A 20,925-nucleotide genomic window follows, 5' to 3' on the forward strand; every position below is an offset into this window, starting at 1 on the left:
TGCGCGTACCGGTGCACGTACCGGAGCGCGGCTATAGATATATATATTTTTTTGAACCTTAATTACTCAAAATCCACTGGAGCACATATCTTGAGACATAGCAAAGGCACATCGGGCTACCAGTCCCTACAATTTTGCCAAGTTTGGTGGAAATCCATTCAGCCGTTCGGGCTAAAAGTGAAATCGACCGCCCTATGGAAATTAACATGGGGAAAACGCGTTTTGGGACCCCCTTTTATCTCGGCCCCCGCTTGACGAATCTCCCCCAAACTTTCAGGGAAGAACTGGAACGCCGCGAGGCCATTTTGAGGAAATTTTGAGGCAGATTCGTCAACCGGCGCCAAAGTTATTCCAAATAGAATTTTGAGATTTAACATTGAAAAAAATCCTAACTATAACTACCTACTGGCGACCGCCAGTAGGTAATATATATATATAAATATATATATATATATATATATATATATATATATATATATATATATATATATATATATATATATATATACATACATATAATTGTTCTTACCAACTAGAATAGAGCTCCGTTTTCTGAAAGACAAGAAGAGCAGAACATTAGAATTCAATTTTAAAGATGAGAAAAGTGAAATCATAAAGACAATCATAAAGCTGAATAATTGGAATTACAGGTAACAGGGATCAAATAAGAGATGTGATTCTCATTAAGTTAGTTACAGTATTTACATGTGTATTTTCGTTTCAGGAGACTATCAGCTAATGTGCAACCGTTCAGGGAGGTGCAGGAGACATCATTATTATTTCCAAATAGTCAAACATAGAGAGCAGCAAACCACTGTGGAAGTACAGGTAATTTAGGAAGTTACTAGAAGTGGGTTTTCAGTGTGCTTTTGTAGTTGTTACATGTTCTATTTGGTTACAGGATATCTTGAGGCCGCAGGACTCGAGGCCAGTCCAGGAACCATATGTAGTTAAATACTATTTACCGATTCTAAAATACCGAATTTTACCGATTCGGTATTTTACAATCGGTAAATGGTATATAGGAATTGATTCGGTAATTTTTACTAAATCAGTAAAATTCGGTAAATACCGATTTACTATTTACAGATTCGGTATTCCCCATTCATTCCCATGGGCCTGGAGGCCCATAGGAATGAATGGGAATTACCGATTCGGTAAATACTGAATCGGTAATAGGGGGAAGACTTACAAGGGTGGCAGGGTGTCACATTGACACCCTGTTGCACCCCTGAATAGTGTATGGGTGAACATGTGGCACATATACATGCACTAAGGGCATGTATGTCTGCAACATGGCACTTTTGGAAAAGCACAAATTTGCTTTTTCACAGGTTTTCGATATTTACCATCAACTTGTAGTTGGTGGTAAATAACGAATCCTTAAATGACAAATGCACTCACTTGAGTTCTCCCTACAATACGGATTCAGTAATTTTCAGAATCGGTATTTAAGAATTCAGTAATTTACCGATTCCTTAAATTACTGATTCGGTAAATTACAGAATCCTTAAATTAGGCCCCTACATCTCAAATGCCTAATATCGGTTGGTAACAGCCGAAATTCGGTAATTTCGGCAATTACTGACCAGTATTGGGCTACCTACATCTGGCCCCAGAAGAGGTGAAGCAGTGGCAGTCTCTCTTTTCTTCCCAATCCCCTTTTCCCGCTCTTTGCTGCTCATGAACCTTGAAGTTCGTGGTAGTGGAGTAGGGGATTGAGGAACTACCATCTGCTCCTGTGGAAAATCCAAGTTCAGGTTTTGGTACTTGACAGACATAATCATTACTTCCTCAGCATACAAGAGGTTAAAGAAATGGAAGCATCACAGTGAAACAATTTAATGGTGTTCAACAGTATCCAACTGCAGAAGTCAAGAAAGACAAAGAAAGGGGGAGGGGCACCTGATCTATAAGTAAGCCATCCCGAATTGTTACCTATATTGTTAGAAATGTTTACCATGAGATATCGTTATTTACTGGCTTATCATACTCACACAGACTATTGCAGTTTCAACCGCAAAGGTCAAGCAAAGCACCAAAGGGACACCTTGCTCGATAGGTAAACAACATCTGTTCGCTTGGTATGCTATTCAAAAACAGTTTGTCAAAGGATAGATACCATTCATAATAACTAGTTATGCTCTTGCACAATAACACCAAGAATTCACCAGAAAAACAAACCGAGCAAATAAAACATCAGATTGCAAGTTCTACTTACTTAATATACATGAATATGGTCACATTTCACATCAGGTGAGTTGAATTCTCGGGGTGAAAACTGCCAATTTCTTCAAATTGCTAATGTGAGCAAATTCCTTTGATACAGAAATTTGAATACAACATAAAAGAACGGATATGTAAGAACGTCAAAAAAGCTTACAGAAATAGTATGCAGGCCAATAGTTACTATCAGCTAAAAAAAGTTATTTGGTACAGATCGGATGACAACTAAACCTTCATGGCAGATATCTTTGATAAGAAGCCATTGCCCTCACCCAACTGATATATATTGTCTGTCTGATTGATGCAAAACCCACAAACTGTGTTTAAAAAAAAAACAAAGAGAGAAAAATGACGATCTAGCATGAAAAGTGTTAGGACAACTTTTATTATAGACACCGTGGGCCTCATTTATGAAAAGTGACGCATCGCTGCGTGAAAACAGCGATGCGTCACTTATCACTGCGCACTCCTTGCGACACCAATGATGCGTCATATTTAATGTATGACGCATCATGTCGCAAGGACTTACAGATACGTCAGTATTTCTGACGTATCTGTAAGCGCAAAAGTGACGCATTGCTGGAGTGTGTCACAAAAGTGACGCAACTCCAGCAATGGGTCCTTTCACATGGGGAAAGCCCCATGTGAAAGGGCTTGCGTCAGTCTTGCCCCTGCTGTGAGGCAGGCGCAAGATTTTGATGCAACAGCGTCCTAAAAGTGACGCAGTGAAATCTCATAGATTTCACTGCGTCACTATTACGAGGCTTTTTGCGGGGGAACGCCCCCTCTGCATACATTATACCTGACGCAGGTATAATGTGGCACAGGGGTTTAAAAAGTGACGCATCTACCTAGATGCGTCACTTTTTAAATATGGCGCAACAAGGCGCATTTATTACGCCACTGGTGCGTCACAAAAAGTGACGCATCGGCGGCGCAAAACTGACACAAGGCCTCATAAATAAGGGCCCGTGAGCTCATAAAAGCTATTGTTGCTTCAGATTCTAAAAGAAAATGTTTAGGTAAAGCATTTAAAAAAGATTTTGTTAGCTACATCCTAAGTGAATTAGGCAAAACATTTTAACACTAAAAGAACTAACCACAGCAATTACAAGGATATAGTAATTCAACAGAAAATTATCAGGATCGAACCCCAGAGAACATAGATCAGCGGTTAGGGTTACTTACTATTGCTCAATTCTAACTCTTCTTGTCCAACAGTGAAATTAATGAAGTTATTGCTTATAAGAAAATACCCATTGTCACTCAATATCAACGCTTCTCTCAGAAAGATTGTCTATAGATTGCGTCCCAGATTAGAATATAGATGTGAAGAATGATCATAGTAGCATAAGTCTCACAGATAGTGTCTGTATTCAGATGTATAAGAATATGCAATTGTTTTCAAAGAATTGCTAAATTATATATTTAGACAGTAGGTTCTAAGCATAAGTAATAGCCTCTGCTCTCTAGGCTTGAAGTTGTTGTCTAGGTAGTACTGTATAAATTAAGATGAAACGCTATCAAATAATAAAGTCATTGCGACTCCTCAAAGTAAGAATAAAATAAATCATATACATAGATAATAACCTATGCTCTCTTAGTTTTTAATTTTTAGTTTGGTAATATAGAATTTATGATGCTGAACTTCTATTGGGATGGGGCACATGGCCCTCCTCTCGAGGCAATTTTGGCCCCAGGGACCCCATTCCCTGGGGCCCGGCCATGTTTACCTGGGATCCCGGACCCACACAGGGCATCCAGTGTGCTTTGATGGGGACCGCAGTGGGAGACTGAATGCCCCAGCGATCCCTGTCATCTCCCCCCCTCCAGCAGTAGCCGGGATTGCTCCTGCACAAAGGAAGTTGCTAAACCGTGGACATCGATTCACAAAAAACCCAGGGGGTAACGGAAGTGACATCACACATCATTTGACCTTTTCTTTGACTCACATACACATGCTTACACTTACTAACACAATCACACAATTTCGCGCACATAAACAGACTCTCACATGCATACAACATACATTTAATAGCATTTTTTACTTACATTAGCTTCCAGATAGGGTAATATTCCAGCTAATGTACTCCATTTTGTATTACACTAATAGTGACAATTATTATTCAATATTTGTATAACAAAAAAATTGACAGAAAACCAGGCTAGTTGACCTCCAACTGCCATCCAATAGAAGAGCTGTCCCTGTGTTACAGGCACTGAATTTGCCACCTCTGAGGCCAGGGGTTGCAAAACCAGTGCCAGTGGTAGCAAGGGGGCAAGCCACAGATCGCAGCTGCGACCCCTGGCAACCCCTAAATGATGTCCATGTGCTAAATATGCAGATCCCTGCGTGCAGGACGCGCCAGATCAGTAAGGCGCTAGTGAGCGGCAGTGCGGCGATTGTATTTGTGAAACCTGCACCGAAATATACTTTTTAAAGCCTGTATATATTTTTAAAATTTCATTTTAAAATTGGTCCCTACCTGCTCCCCTCATTTCCAATCTGAGCCCGTTCCACTACGGCCTGTGCCGGTTGTGTGGAGGGCGTGAACAGACCTGTGCTCGGCCCCCCGAGGGTGTCGCACTTCCGGTAGAGGCAGGACCTGCGCCCTCATAGCCAGCATGCCAGCACTCCCGCAATGCGGACGCGCCACATCAGTAAGGCGCTAGCGAGCGGCAGTGCGGCGATTGTATTTGTGAAACCTGCACCGAAATATACTTCTTAAAGACTGTATATATTTTAAAAATAGCATTTTAAACTTGGTCCCTACCTGCTCCCCTCATTTCCAGTCTGAGCCCCGTTCCACCACGGCCTGTGCCGGTTGTGTGGAGGGCGTGAACAGACCTGTGCCCGGCCCCCCGAGGGTGGAGCACTTCTGGTAGAGGCGGGACCTGCTCCCTCTTTGACGTCACACCAGCACTCCCGCGCAGCGGTCGCGCCAGATCAGTAAGGTGCTAGCGAGCGGCAGTGCGGCGATTGTATTTGTGAAACCTGCACCGAAATATACTTCTTAAAGATTGTATATATTTTAAAAATTGCATTTTAAACTTGGTCCCTACCTGCTCCCCTCATTTCCAGTCTGAGCCCCGTTCCACCACGGCCTGTGCCGGTTGTGTGGAGGGCGTGAACAGACCTGTGCCCGGCCCCCCGAGGGTGTCGCACTTCTGGTAGAGGCAGGACCTGCGCCCTCATAGCGGACATCCCAGCACTCCCATGCAGAGGACGCCCCAGATCAGTAAGGCGCTAGCGAGTGGCAGTGCGGCGATTGTATTTGTGAAACCTGCACCGAACAATACTTCTTAAAGCCTTTATACATTTTAAAAATTGCATTTTAAACTTGGTCCCTACCTGCACCCCTCATTTCCGGTCTGTGCCCCATTCCATCACGGTCTGTGCCGGTTGTGTGGAGGGCGTGAACAGACCTGTGCCCGGCCCCCCAAGGGTGTCGCACTTCCGGTAGAGGCAGGACCTGCGGTCTCATAGCCGGCATGCCAGCACTCCCGCACAGCGGATGCGCGCCGCTGGCGTGCCAAAGGCACGCCAGAGGAAAGCCAGTCAGCGCCCGTCCGCGCCTGTCCTACGCCAGACACCAGAACCCCTGGTTGTTGGATGGCACAGATGCCCTCTTACTCCCGAGAGGACCTGCTTGCCCTTCGCACCTGGGCTCCTTGCCTGACCATCTCTGGCACCCAGATGCCCCACACATACGGTGCAACAAATGCGGGTTTAGGGCCACAGAGGTCCACCAGACACCTCCAGAGTCTTCTAAGCCTACAAATCTTAATGTATATAGCCTGAAATGTAGGTCCCTGGTAAAACACCACAAAGAAATACTCGAGCTCCTCATGGACCGTTCCCCGGACCTACTAACCGAGACCTGGCTAACCAGCGACTCGATTGCCATCCTAGCTCTGTCCCTTCCGACAAGCTATACAATGCTTATCCAGAAAAGACCCAGTGGTAGGGCGGGCGGGATAGCTGTTATATCCAAATCTGCCTACCCTTGCACTCTCTCCCCCATGATTATACCTGACTGCGAATGTGCTCTATTTAAGATCAGGATATCAGATAATTTCACTTTCACTGGGCTTCTTATCTACCACCCCCAGGGCCGGCGAGCACCTTTCAAGAAACCCTGACCCTAACCATCTCTACCCTTGCCTTGCAGACAGCCAACATTAGTATATTGGGAGACCTAAATCTACACCTGGAGCGCCTTGACTCACATGACATCACTAACTTCCTGGGAGACTTGGAAGCCTGCCAGTTAACCCAGTTAGTCAAAGGTCCATCACACCTGGCAGGCCACTTGCTTGATCCTGTGTTCTCCAACATTGAGGGAATCAAAGTCCGTGCCCCCCTTCCTCTTATCTGGACGGACCACTTCCTCATCCATATTTGCATCAGCACATTAACCACCTCTCAGCAGAATCCCTCCCCCCACTACTGGAGGTGCCCTTGGCATAAACTGGACACTCCCAGTTTCGAGTCCAGCCCTAAATCCTCTCTCCCAGATTGGCCCAGTAATCTGGAGGAAGCAGACAAAGCTTATTTATTTATTATTGCATTTCTTGAGCGCTCAGCTACCCGTAGGTTTCCCGGCGCTATGGGTGTGAAACAATATTAAAGATGAGAAGGGAAGGAAATCAACGAACTTACATATTAAAAAGCCAGGTTTTGATTCCCTTACGGAAGGTAAGGAGGCACATTTCGGAGCGCAGAGGGGGGGGTAGAGAGTTCCAAAGAGAAGGCGCCAGCAGAGCAAAAGAGCGACCACCCATTTTTGCTCTCTTGATGCGTGGGATCCTGAGCTTATTCTGGGTGGAGGACCTAAGTGTACGAGGTGGAAGATATTGCTGCACCAAAACAGATAGATAGGGAGGGGCTTTTCCTGTCAGGATTTTATGCATAAAACATAAAACCTTGAATTTAACCCTGCTCTCAATCCGTAGCCAATGTAGGTTACGCAGGTGGGAAGAGGCTGAGGATCTGGCGGGTAGATTGCAAATCAGGCGGACCGCCATATTTTGTAATACCTGGTACTTCTTAGTGACCTCCTTACAGGCACCTAGAAGTAAGATGTTGCCGTAGTCCAGGCGTGAGATGACAAGAGCCTGGACTACAGATTTCAAGGTGTCAGCCGGCAGCATCCATGAGATTTTCCTAAGCCACCTGATGATGGTAGTACAGGTGGCAGAGACTTTCACGACATGCTGCCTGAAAGACAATTGATTGTCCAGGAGGACCCCGAGGTTACGGGCAGATGAGGTTGGAATGGGGGGAGGGCCCATCTCCGGTGGCCAATGATGTGGGCCCCAGAGCGAGGTGTCGGAGCCAAACAGGAGCAGTTCTGTTTTCTCCCCGTTTAGTTTTAGTTTATGCTCCAACATCCATGCCGCAATCTGCTTTAGTCCAGTTTGGAGAGAAGAGAAAGGGAGATGTTTGTTGGTGGAGAGAGAATAGATGACCTGAGTGTCATCAGCGTAGGAGTAAATAGAGAGACCTGCCTGTTCCGCCAAAAAAGCAAGGGGTCTCACATATAAATTAAAAAAGAGAGGACTAAGAATAGATCCCTGAGGGACACCGTGCTTAGAGGGAAAGATAGAAGAGATGGAAGTAGAGGAAAAAACTTGAAACGAGCGATTAGATAAAAAGTTAGAGATCCAGGCCAGGGCAGCACCATCGACACCCACCTCTCTCAGGGTGGACAACAAGATGGAATGGGAGACGGTGTCGAATGCGGCACTCAAGTCAAGCAAAATGAGTGCCACCGTCTCCCCGTTGTCCACTTTCAGCCTGATGGATTCCGACACACCAAGGAGAGTGGTTTCAGTCGAGAAGCCAGCCCTGAACCCGGATTGTGAACCATGAAGAAAGTTAAAGGACTCCACGTGAAGATTAAGCAAAGAATTGACATGTTTCTCCAAAATTTTAGAGAAACATGAAAGCAACGAAATAGGGCGGAAGTTAGAGGGGTTGTTAGGGTCTAAGTTGGTCTTTTTTAATAATGGGACCACCATAGCGTGCTTCCATTCGTCGGGCACGATCGCTTCAGAAAGGGAGGCGTTCAAGACTTTCAAAATAATAAGGAGTAGGGAGGGATCCAAAGAACTCAGGATTTGAGGGGGCATAGGGTCGAGCGGAGACCCAGATTTTATATCCTGTAAATACTTTTTTAAAAGCGGAAGGGAAATGGGATCCCAGGCAAGAAGTTTGGGAGGCATGGGGGTACTACAGAAGGATGTAACAACTGGGGAGGTATCTACAGGTAAGACAACATGAGTGGGCACAACGGGAGAGAAGTCGAAAGTATCATAGATCTTCTCGATCTTTTCGACGAAGAAGTTGGCCAAAGCTTCACACTGGAGGGTGTCAAGAATGGGGGCCTTGGGTGCAGCAGAAGCCCCTGACAGCTCCTTCACGATTTTGAACAGAGCCTGGGGTCTATTCTGTGCTGTAAGAAGCGTGGTGTTCGCGAAGGAAGCTCTCGCACTATCACATGACGTATGGTAGATTTTAAGAGCGGCCTTATATTCTGCTTTCTGACCTGCATCATAATTGGAGCGCCATATGCGCTCCAGTTTTTTGCATTTAGATTTTTCTAGGCGGAGAGCGTCAGTAAACCAGGGTGCCGGTGGATGAAGAATATGTCGTTTGTTCTTTTGCATAGGGAGACAAGAGTCCAGAGCATTAATCAACCAGCATTTGATAGAAGGAAGTTCCTCTGTAGACAGGTTCATAGACAGGGGAGGCTTGGAATTAGAAAGACACAGATTGAGTTTGTCTGCATCTAGGCGTTTCCAATTCCTACTGTCTTTAAGGGGATGAGTGGGCATGAGGGGGTTAGAAGAGGCCATTTCGATAGAAAAATTTACAATAAAATGATCCGACCAGGGGACCTGTAATGAGGATTGATACGAAATGGTCGAAAGGTTGGAAATGATGGGGTCTAAAAGGTTGCCGGCCTTATGAGTAGGGTCAGAGTTGTGGAGATGAAGATCTAAAGCTGCCAGATCCTGTAAAAGACGTGTGGAAATGGCACACGAAGCAGAGTTGAAATGAATGTTAAGGTCTCCAATGACCATAAAATTATTGGATTGAGCCAAAAGTGGAGCAACAAGATCTGGGAGGGAGGAAGCCCAGTTACTCGCTGCGCCAGGGGGGCGATAGATCAATGTGCCGGTCAGAGTGAAATGTGGAGTAAGTGATAGCTTAAATAGACCAGCTTCACAATTGGGGAACTCAAGGTCTTCCCATTTGCAGGAGAATTCTCTCCTAAAAATGATGGCAATTCCCCCACCCTCTTTAAGAGGCCGGTTTCGCCCAACATAGGTGTAGTCATTGGGGAGAGCCATGGCGATGTCAGGGCCAGAGCTATCATTTAGCCATGTTTCCGTCAGAAACATGGCAGCTGGACTAACAGTCTGTAAAAGATCGAAAATGTCTCTTTTATGTTTTACGAGAGAACGACAGTTACTGCTAATAAATTTGAAAAAGGGGCCGGAGTTGGGTAATTTGGAAGGGGGAGAACTGCACGAGGAGGCAGGGTTCCAAAAGGTGGAAGACATAGAGTCTAACCGCGAGGGGCAGGATTCCAATAAAATATTACAAGAGGGACAGGGGGTGGATCAACAAGTCACTAGACCGCTATATCCCCCCAAAAATGTCCCGGCCCAAACACGAGCAGTCGCATCCATGATACTCCGAGATACTAGCAGCAATAAAAAAGCACTGCAAGATTCTCGAGCGTGCCTGGAGGCGATCCTACGACCCTCTAGCAAAGAACATCTATAGGTCAGCCACTAAAGCATACCACAAACTCATACAAAAAACAAAAGCTGAATTTTACACTAATACAATTAATTCCAGTCCCAATCTGTCCAAAACCATCTTTCCCTGATAAAAAAACATGACTAAAGTACCATGCAAAGATCTGGCCTGTTTCTTCATCAATAAGGTTGAGGGGATATACAACTTGCTAGAGTTTAGAAGGTCTACCTAGATTCCTGGCCATCCCTCCTGTTCACTTGACCCCCCTCACTCCCTACAATCCCTCCCATCCCTGGCCCATAAAGATCTCAAACTCCTGGCAACAAAGGTGAAGTCTGGGTCACCCGATGACCTTGTTAAACCTGACACCTTTAGGCAATTCCAGGACTCCATTCTGTATGAGGGACGGGAATTGATCAACAGATCACTCCAGTCATCTATAATCCCCAGGTCATGGAAACATGTTAAAGTTATCCCTCTGTTGAAGAAGCCCACTCTGGATTCTTCTCTCCCAAAAAACTTCAGACCCATTTCCCTTCTGCCGTACCTGGCCAAGGTGATGGAAGCACATGTGAACTCCACTCTGACCCGTTACCTGGAAGCTAATGGGATCCTAGATGAGTCACAAAACGGCTTCCGGGCTAAGCATAGCATGGAGTCCGCCCTCCTGGCAGTCATGGAACAACTGAGGGCCTCACAAGACCCAGGGAACACCTCAGCACTGATCCTGTTTGACCTGAGCGAGGCGTTCGACACGGTCTCCCACGAGATTCTGCTCAAATGTCTCAGTGAGATCGGGGTCAGCGGCGGGGCTCTGGCTTGGTTCGCGTCATTCCTATCCGACCGCTCCTTCCAGATTCATGCTCCACCCTATTCATCTAGTGAGTTCCCTCTCTATTGTGGCATTCCTCATAGTTCTGCCCTCAGCCCCACGCTGGTTAATGTGTATGTCCGCCCCTTGGCCCTCCTGGCTAAGGAACGAAAGATCAAAATGATCTCTTATGCGGACGACATGCAGCTTATTTTTACCTTCTCTAATAACACTGTGTTGAACCAGGTAAAATTCCAGGAAGACGTCCTGGCCATCTCGAACTGGATGACGGAGAATTATCTCCAACTTAATTCCATCAAAACGGAGGAGCTCCTGACTGGCAGTGACTCACAGAAGTGGGACTGTCAGTGGTGGCTCCCGACAATGGGCTCACCCCCGATACCTAAGGAGGTAGTCAGGAATTTGGGGGTCCTAATGGACAACTCGCTATCTTTTGAGTTGCACGCAAAAAAGGTTGCTGGTACCTGCTTCGGCCGCCTACGCACCCTCAAACCCATCTTGGGCTTCTTCGAGCCACCCACCCATCAAGTAATAGTCCAGTCCCTGGTCCGATCCCACCTGGACGATTGTAATGGACTAATGCTTGGAACCAACAAGACAGTTACTGAAAGACTTCAAAGGGCTCAAAACGCAGCTGCCCGCACTCTCTTTGCCCTACCCAAACAATGTCACACCTCACATCTCTTACTTGGCTGCATTGGCTGCCTGTGAAACAAAGAATTCAATTTAAAACCCTCTGTTTAACCCACAAAATCCTGCAGGGACTCTGCACTTTCTCCGTTCCCATATGTGCCTTACGCTCTGCAGGCCTCCACCTTGCCCGCACCATTAGGAAGCGCAAGAGCAGAGCAGGTGTTCGACACCGTCTCCCACGAGATTCTGCTCAAACGTCTCGGTGAGATCGGGGTCAGCGGCGGGGCTCTGGCTTGGTTCGCGCAAGAAAGGTTGCTGGTACCTGCTTCGGCCGCCTACGCACCCTCAAACCCATCTTGGGCTTCTTCGAGCCACCCACCCGTCAAGTAATAGTCCAGTCCCTGGTCCGATCCCACCTGGACTATTGTAATGGACTAATGCTTGGAACCAACAAGACAGTTACTGAAAGACTTCAAAGGGCTCAAAACGCAGCTGCCCGCACTCTCTTTGCCCTACCCAAACAATGTCACACCTCACATCTCTTACTCGGCTGCATTGGCTGCCTGTGAAACAAAGAATTCAATTTAAAACCCTCTGTTTAACCCACAAAATCCTGCAGGGACTCTGCACTTTCTCCGTTCCCATATGTGCCTTACGCTCTGCAGACCTCCACCTTGCCCGCACCATTAGGAAGCGCAAGAGCAGAGCTGGTGGCTGGTCCTTTAAGTCCATGGCCCCAGCTCTTTGGAATTCCATCCCACTTGAGGCATGCGCCACACAAGACCACTGGCTCTTTCAGAAACAAATTAAAACTTGGCTGTTCGCCTCCATTTAGGGAGGTCAGCACATCGGCTGCAATATAATGTTCTCACTTTGCCGTTCACCCTGCTGCGCTCCACCGGGTGGTATGTCTACAAGCGCTAGGACGCCCTGTTGCTGGGGCAGCCATGCGCTATATAAACAAAATTAACATAACATAACATAACATAACAGGAGCAATCATTCCCCATGACAGCGGGCAGGAAAACAGATGAAAACTCTACTTCCAGTAAGCAGGAGTGGTATGACAGCTCCCGTTTGCTGGGAGCAGAGTTAGTGTGTGTTTTACTTGGCGGGAGCTGTTACAGCTCTCACCAAGTGAAAGCAAACTGCTATGTCCCGGGGGAGGGCACCCTAGGACATAGCATGGTCCCTAGCGCCCTTAATAGCTTCAAAAGGGGTGAAGCATGGCTTCTCTTCTCTCGAATGGAAGCCAAGTCCCAATCTGGCTGCCAACACCTCATGGCTGAGTGTTGTCAGCCAATCAGATATCAGCATGGGGACTGTCAGATTCTCAGAGGATCCACGTCCCTAACTATACAAATGTGGGTTTCCTTTAATTTGACGAAAAGTACTGAATGGATTTACACCAGATAACACAAAGGGTGCTTTCTGGACCAAGAGCTACCTTTTGCCAAATATGATGTAATTCCATTCAGCAGTTCGGGCTGTAATAATAATAATCTTTATTTGGAGGTAGTCACATTCATATAAAATACATTAAGAAAAGTAGACAAGCCATAAAACACATCATCAATATAGCTAAATATCAATCTAAGTAATGTGCAAAAAATGCAAAATCCATTCAAGGATCAACAAATTTCTGGATCTAAGTGTTCCTCTTAAGAAATTCATGACTGCAAAGAGTGTATAACAATTAGGCAGCAGCTGCAGGTACATTAAGGCAACACAGGCTTGTCTAAAACTCATAGCTTTTAAAAGAGGTTTAAGATACTATCTCCTGGGGTAATTAAAATATTTACTTAGGCGAACAAAATGTAAGGTATCCTGTGGAGCTCTATTGTTGCAGCCAAAGGGACCTCTTGTCTCATCATGTAAAATAAAGCCAGCCGACAAAGCTAAAAGATGATTGGGTTAAATCTAAAAGGAATTAATAAAAAAACTACCCGAGGCATTTCTTAAAATACATAGATATTTCTCCATACCATGTACTGATTTTAAAAGAACGTGCCCTCTTACCGCTGGTTTGGTAAGCTCAGTATTTTCACAGGCGGCTGTGGTATATTTAAAAAATAGCTCCTTCACTGTACTTAGGTCCTGAGAATTCACTGAGTCAGGTTTTAAGAAAATATTGGTCCTGCCAATAGCAGAAAATAACTCTTTGACATAGCGTAGCCAAGGGATTTTTAGTGCATGGTCTACTGATAAACAATTTAAGACAACCGAATGGTTGAGGGCCAACTCATTGTTTGACCAGATTTTCACCCAGCAAGTCAAGGGTTTTACTGCCTCCATATCTGATATAAAGTTTAATCCTAATTCCTCATGTACGGAGAATGATGAGGTACCATGAATAACCTTCAGAATTTGTTTCAGAAACTTATTTTCTACATTTTGAAGTTTATTGGTAGCAATGTAACACCAGACCTCACTTCCATACAGAGCCTTGGACATGTAAAAGAACTGATAGAGCTTTATATTCACACCCGGGGACCAGGTACCTAGTCTGTGGGCATAACTAGCTATGGGTCCCATGGATGTATTCATATCGCCAAATTCCCCCTCTACCAACTGTTTCCAGTTTAATTTCTCATCAAATAAAATTCCCAAGTAAGGGAAGGACGGGCCGTGACTAAAGTATGGGCACCTGATTTGAATGTCTTAGAACGGGTGCCCCAAGGGCCAACTACCAAAATTTATGACTTTGTGCTGTTGGCCGACATGTCTGACCCATTCATAAAGGCAACAAATCCATCAATCCGGGCCTGTAGGCCCATTTGTATGCATGCCATCAACACTGCATCATCGGCATAGGGGTTGATTTCCTGCCCATTTGAGGGCAGTTTGTCTGTAAAGATGTCAGGGCCACCTCTAAACCATTAATATAGTTTGGGCTGTAGTCGTGATCAAAATCCGTTTAGGAATTAACATGAGAAATTGACTTTTTTTTTACCTCCCCCGTTTCTCGCCCCTCGCTTGACGGATTGCCCCCACACATTCCATGCACAGCTGCAATCACTGGAACACTTTATTTGGAATGTTACATGACGATTCGTCAAACAGCACCAAAGATACAGGCAAGTAAAACATAACTTTTTTTTAACTAAAACTATCTAGTGGCAACCACCATTAGGCTACTAGGTTGTTATAGTTAGGACTGCTTTTCCATAGAAGGAGTGTTTTTTGGTCTGCTAATAACTGTGACACAGTTTGACGTATCTTCACAAAACTTACTCCCCCAAAAATTCATCCTACTCAGCTTGTTCCTGGAAAGTTTCAGGGTGATTCGTCGAGCAGGCCTGAGAAAAAAGTTTTTCCCCCTACATTTTTTATTGATTTCTTTAAGTTATATTAAAAACTGCTGAATGGAATTAAGCCAAATTCAACAGCAAGCTGTATCTTGTGCCGCAGATTGTGCTTTTTGTGATTTGATGCAAATCTGTTCGGTAGTTTTGAGACATTACAGGTCCAAAATATTTGTGTATTTTGGCAGTTGGGCTTGGGAGAGTCCAGTGGGTGTTACATGAGAGCACAAAATCAGAAATGGAGTCTATGATTGGTTAAGAGGCTCAGGAGCTTCTCTATCCCATGAGCCACGCGAGCGTCTTGATTGGCTGGCTAAAGGATTGTAAAAAGTAGGAAGGAATAGGTGATGTTTGGATACACTCTGCTATACACATGTGTTACTGTAGGAAGGAGTCTTCCTGGAGATGATGTTTATCAGAGTCCACTATTTACGTCTGTCGGCTTGATAAGAGTTTTGAGAAGATTTAAGACCTAAAATGTATACTATATATACACATAGTAGGCCCAAACTCATCTGTGCACACCCATCATAAAAGAAAGGGGTGTTAGTGGGGAGGACATCACCTGAATGCATCATATTAAGCACACCTGTCATCTAAAAGAGAGATTTCAATAGAAAGGTGAGTCTTACTTCCCACACCCTACTATAATCTGAGTCTTTCCATACTGCCTACTAAGGCCACCTGTCATCTGCAAAAGAGGTCTGGAAGCAGAAGCTGTGACTACTAGCACCTTACTACACACACTTCGAATCTGAAAGCGAGGTCTGACAGGAGAGGGCAGTCCCTCTTCATGCACTACTATTCACATCCATCATCTGAGAGGTCTCAAAGGAGAGTCCAGTCTATGTACACAAACTGATATCCACACCCATCATCTGAGAGAAAGGTGTGAAAGGAGAGGCTAGTCCATGTGCACATCCTATTACGCAAAGCCGTAATTTCAGAGAGAGGTCTGAAGGAGAGACCAGTCCATGAACACGTTCTACTACACACATCCGTCATCTGAGAGAGGAGTTAGACAGGAGAGGGCAGTCCATGTACACACCTTAATGTGCATCCCCGTCATCTGAGAGAGAAGTCTGAAAGGAAATGCAGTCCCTCTCCACTCACTACTATGCATACATGTCATCTGAGAGAGAGGTCTCAGTGGAGTGGCCAGTCTTCCTCCACACATTCTACTATGTACATCCATCATCTGAGAAAGAGGTGTGGAATGAGAGGCATGTCACCCCCCACACATTACTACAGTAACCTATCATCTGAGACACAAGTCTGACAGGAGAGGCCAGTCCATCTACACACATTATTAAGTATGCCTGTTCTCTTAGAAAGAGGTCTGAATGGGGAGTCAATGCCCTCCCCACTAACTACTATGCACACCCATCTTCTGAGAGTGTGTCTCAAAGAAGAGGACAGTCCCTTCACACACCCTACTATGCACACCTGTAATGTGAGAGCGAGGTCTCAATGCATGGCTCTCAATATATCCCCACAATTCCATAATGGATTGCATTTTATAAAACTAAATACACTGTTACTATTCTTGTGTATATCAATTATACACACTACATCAGGATATATTCAATGCAAATGCAAAGTCCATTAATAAAGTACAATCTAGTGAGAGACTCATGTGAGCAAACCAGGAAAGACTGCTTCCTTGGACTGCACATAAGGGATTGCCTTCCTGGCTCTTGCCAGAGTCTTGCAAGAGCTTTGTAGAAGGCAAAGAAAAGGAAACAGAGTATAAACAACATAGACCATGAAACAATAGGGTAGATCTGAAAAGAGCAGTTTTTGTTACCGGTTTTCAACAAGCATAGCATTTATTTATATTTCTAGCATTTCTGTTATTTTGTTTCTATTTGAAAACCTTTTTAATAGGGCAGAACAAAAAAATACAATTTGAAGGCTGAAATGAACAGCAGCAAGAGCTCCTTGAAAACAAAAAGGAAAAGATTTTGGAACTAAACTGTTAAACAAAAACAACTACTGCCTAGGGGGCACTTGTAATCTTAGACAATCTTCTTCTGGGCAGACGTGCTTGTCTCTGATTAAAATATGATCTCTTTACAGAAACAGAAAAATAATGCCTCATTCAGGTTATTTTCTGCTTGTGCACTTAGAACCTGTGCAGGCACAGTATCTCCAGGAGCAAATGATGTGGAAGCCCCTACAGAGTTGTCTAGCTCCACAACTCAAGCCACGTCTGCCCATGCAAGCCTTTGTGGATGCATAGATCTGAAGTGTCTACATGCCTGTGATATTCATGCTATATTATTTATTTCTGGTCCCCCAGCTGAACTCCTTCTTACAAAGTTTACAGATGATGTACTTTGCAGAAACTTCCTTGCTCCCTGGCCTCATAAGAAGGGATTACGACACCAAGGATTCTGTTGGAGGCTGTGGTGGCTGTGCTGGTGCAGGTGGTCCAGGCTGCTCATCAGAATCTGTTAAAGACATTGTTGTGTTGAAAGACAACTAGGAAAGGATACTAAGCCAGACATACCTCCCCTCACAAAAATCCAGTAGTGAAATAAATAAAAAAAGGATGGGATCTTCTTCTCCGAAATAAAGATTTCCATATGAGCCAATCACAATGCTTCCTTAGGGTGTGCGTTCTGTCCCGGACATCCTATGAGAGACTTGTGGGTGTCTCACGAGATCGTAAAAAAAGTAATTGCTTTATATCGTCAATAGAACAATGCATAATAATGTTTTTTAATGTAATCAACATGTCTAATGTTGTACTTTTCTCAACATTGCAGGGAAACACTGCAATTAACTTCATTCTAAATGTATGATCTTGCCAGTCCTTTGCGAGAGCTGAATAGGAAGTACAGCCCTACAGAGTCCACATAGGGGATTGTGCATCCAGCTCCGGTGAGCGTCTCGCGAGAGCTGTCCATTTAAAAAGAAAAAGATCCAAACATTTTATTATTCATTATTTTATCATAGATGAGCATTAAATAATAAATGAGTACAAACTACTGTATACAATAGATTACAATTAAATTTAAAACTCTACATTCTTGTGAGTGTCTCAAAGGCTGCTTGGAGGCTCTTGCTAGAGTGATCACAACTCAAAAATAGATTGCTGATAACATGTCTCATTATGGGAATTACAAGAAATAAGGGAATACACAATCATAATGGCAGTTAACTACTATTTTACTTGTCTATGTCATTTTGTACAGCTTGGGTCCAGCTAATAGATGTAAGTGTTTACAAAACACATGTTCTCCAAATGCACTATAGCTGTGTAGAGATATTGAAGACATTATAAATGTTTGCATTAAAGAGAAACCATCTTGTAAGTGACAGCTGACTTGTATTCATTATGCTTCACACAATGTTTTGGTTCTGCAGAAAAATCTTCAAACAGGAGAAATATTCGAACTAGTAGATACTAACCTTTGTAAGGAGCCTTGAGTTATCAGAGAGAATCTTGTCACTTGATAATATAGGGCTTGATTACGATGTCGGTCAGAGTTGTTTCTGACCGACACCATCACGGTCTCAGACCGAACGACCTCTGGCCAGCGGTCCCGACACCACAAATGCAATGTGACCACACCATACCCCCATTTCTCTATGGGAGCTTGTGCTGCGACCGTAAAGCAGCTGTAGCAATAGCTTCCATAAAGAAATGGGAATATGTGCACATCCCTGCACCATGTGGCAGGCACCGTGAGTTTCATGGGGGCACCATAGGTGTCCCTTCGGGCCCCAAACAAAGGGCCCAGGGAGAAGGGGACCCTGCTAGGGGCTTTAGGACATGCTTTTTATGCCAGAAAGCTCGGCTTGGAAAGCCTGTTGAAAATCAACATCGTAATTCTAATGGCAGAAATGCCGTCATATGGGATTATGTTGTGGTTTCGAACTAGTCGACGGGCTCTTGGAGCTTGTTGCAATCCAACCAGAATGACGCCCCGGCTTAAATTTGAACCTCCTGGATTGTCGGAAGTGAAACAGAGATTGGAGACTTTCCAAATCACTTTGTAATAGGGCCCTTAGACTTAACATAGAGGACTGTGTGCAACAGGTAATAAGATATATATGTGCCCTAGTTTTGCTATAAAAGATGAGCTATTGGTAAAATATTCGCCACAGTATGACGGGTGCAGGCAGTATGTTCTTTAGCATCTTCAGATTATGGCATTTTTTTTAGCAGATAGTGTTTTTGGACAACGGTTGCAGAGAGTACACTGTTCTTAGTAGAGTTTTTTTAATACTCTGTGGTCTATTTATCATGAGAGTTTTACTGTCTGCAAACAGTTTGACACAGAGTAAACTCTTTCCATAGAGATTTTTTTTTTACTGCACTTGCTTTTCGGCTCATATCGACTTTATTTCATAAAATCTCTTCAGTGATTGTCAAAGGTATAATGCAAACTAAATCTGTATGTAGTGGGGTACTTTTTTTAACTGGCATTCACTATTTTGGTTTTCTCTCAACAAATGTATAATCGTTGAACATTGTAGTGAATGATGGTTTCCCATATATATGTGGTTGATTTTTAATACGATCTATGCTAACTCTACAGTGTATGGTAACAGGCTTAATGTTGCATATCATTCTTGGTTTTGATGCCTAAATGAGATGTATCTGGGGTGGTAGAAGTAATGGATGATAATCTACTGAGCTATTTTATACTTACTTTCAGACCTCTAATGGCATCGTAATTTATAGAGCAATGTTTGAGAAAATAAAGTTTGGATGATGTCATCAGTGATGTAATAAGTGATGTCATCAAAGATTTTATTTCAAATATCATCAGTAATAGCATAAATGATTTCATAGAACATTTAATCAATGATGTCATATGTGGGGTCATAAGCAGTGCATGGCGCGGTGTAAGTTAAAGCTAGTGCTGCTAACCATACCTGCTGAATTGCTGTGTTTTTTTAGTTCAAAACATTAATGTTGTCAAAGAGAAATTCACCTAACGATAAACAGTACTTATATATATGTATAGCAAGAACACAGGAGAGTTGAGGCAAAATATTGCACCTGTTGATACAAGTGGCTTTATAGTATAACAATGGTGCTCAAAAAACAGGAAGTACACCCCTCTTTACTTACAATTGAGCAAGAAACCAAATAACATCGAGACAAAATTGGAATTAGCACCTATCTGAAAATATCATAGCTCTTTTTAAATTCAGTAAGTCCAAAGAAAGTGATGCAAATAGCAGGTCCAGGATCCACTTGTAATCAAGATGCTTTCTTTATTGAGCAATCCAAACAATTAAAATCCAACCAGTACAAACACGATTCTCTTTTAGCCAAAGCGTTTCGTCTCAGTCGAGACTTCTTCAGGGCTCAAGAAACAAAATTTGATAGTTTGAATGTATCTCACTCTCAGTAGAATGTAGTTCAATCACATATATCAGTTACATATCAGTAATAATCTGTAATCGTCGAAGTAAGCGAAAATAACAAGAATGGGCGTGGTGGCCAGCAGCAAATAACGACGTGTATGCTCATGGAAAGTCACCAGTAGGTGTGATAGTTAGGACCTATTATCCATAGGAAAATCGTAACATTCTATTCCAAATAACTGTGGCGCCGGTTGACTAATCTTCGCAAAATTTTCTAAATTTATGGCCCGCTCCGTTCCGCTCCTATTTTGAAAGTTTTGGGGTGATTCGTAAAGTGGGGGCCGAGAAAAAAGGGGGTCCCAAAACATGTTTTCTCCATGTTAATTTTCATAGGAAATTTTAGACACAGCTACAGCCCGAACTGCTGAACGGAATTGCACCAAATTGGGCAAAAAGGTAGCCCTTGGTTCTTTTTGTTAAATGGTGTAAATCCTTTCAGTAGTTGCTGAGAAAAAAACAAAACATATTGATATATAGAGGAGCGGAGGGTCAGAGCATCCTGCCGGTCACGAGCTGCATGCTAATTGGCTGTCAACACTTCAAACCAGGAAGTGTTGGCAGCCATCTTGTGCCTCGGTAGAAACACCCTGACCCCCTTGGCCTGCTCAGGGAGTCCCAGAAGGACCCCCAGGGACAAAGAAAGCAATTTCTTTTAAATCGCGAGGTTCGTGCTGGATCCGTGGATCCGACCACAAAAATAAAGAAAACTAAGCTTGGGCTCCCATGCTTAGTTTAATTTAAGTTTCTGGGTGGGGCAGGTCCAGGGG

The 20,925-nt window shown here is 44.0% G+C and overlaps 1 pseudogene; it reads left to right on the plus strand.

Moving 5' to 3' along the window:
• The first annotated feature begins 13,814 nt into the window (after positions 1 to 13,814).
• Positions 13,815 to 20,925, plus strand: part of LOC147710939 (uncharacterized) — a 64,655-nt pseudogene continuing 57,544 nt past the window's right edge.

The sequence above is a fragment of the Lissotriton vulgaris genome, chromosome 5 (assembly GCF_964263255.1).
Source record: "Lissotriton vulgaris chromosome 5, aLisVul1.2, whole genome shotgun sequence".
Lineage (NCBI taxonomy): Eukaryota > Metazoa > Chordata > Amphibia > Caudata > Salamandridae > Lissotriton > Lissotriton vulgaris.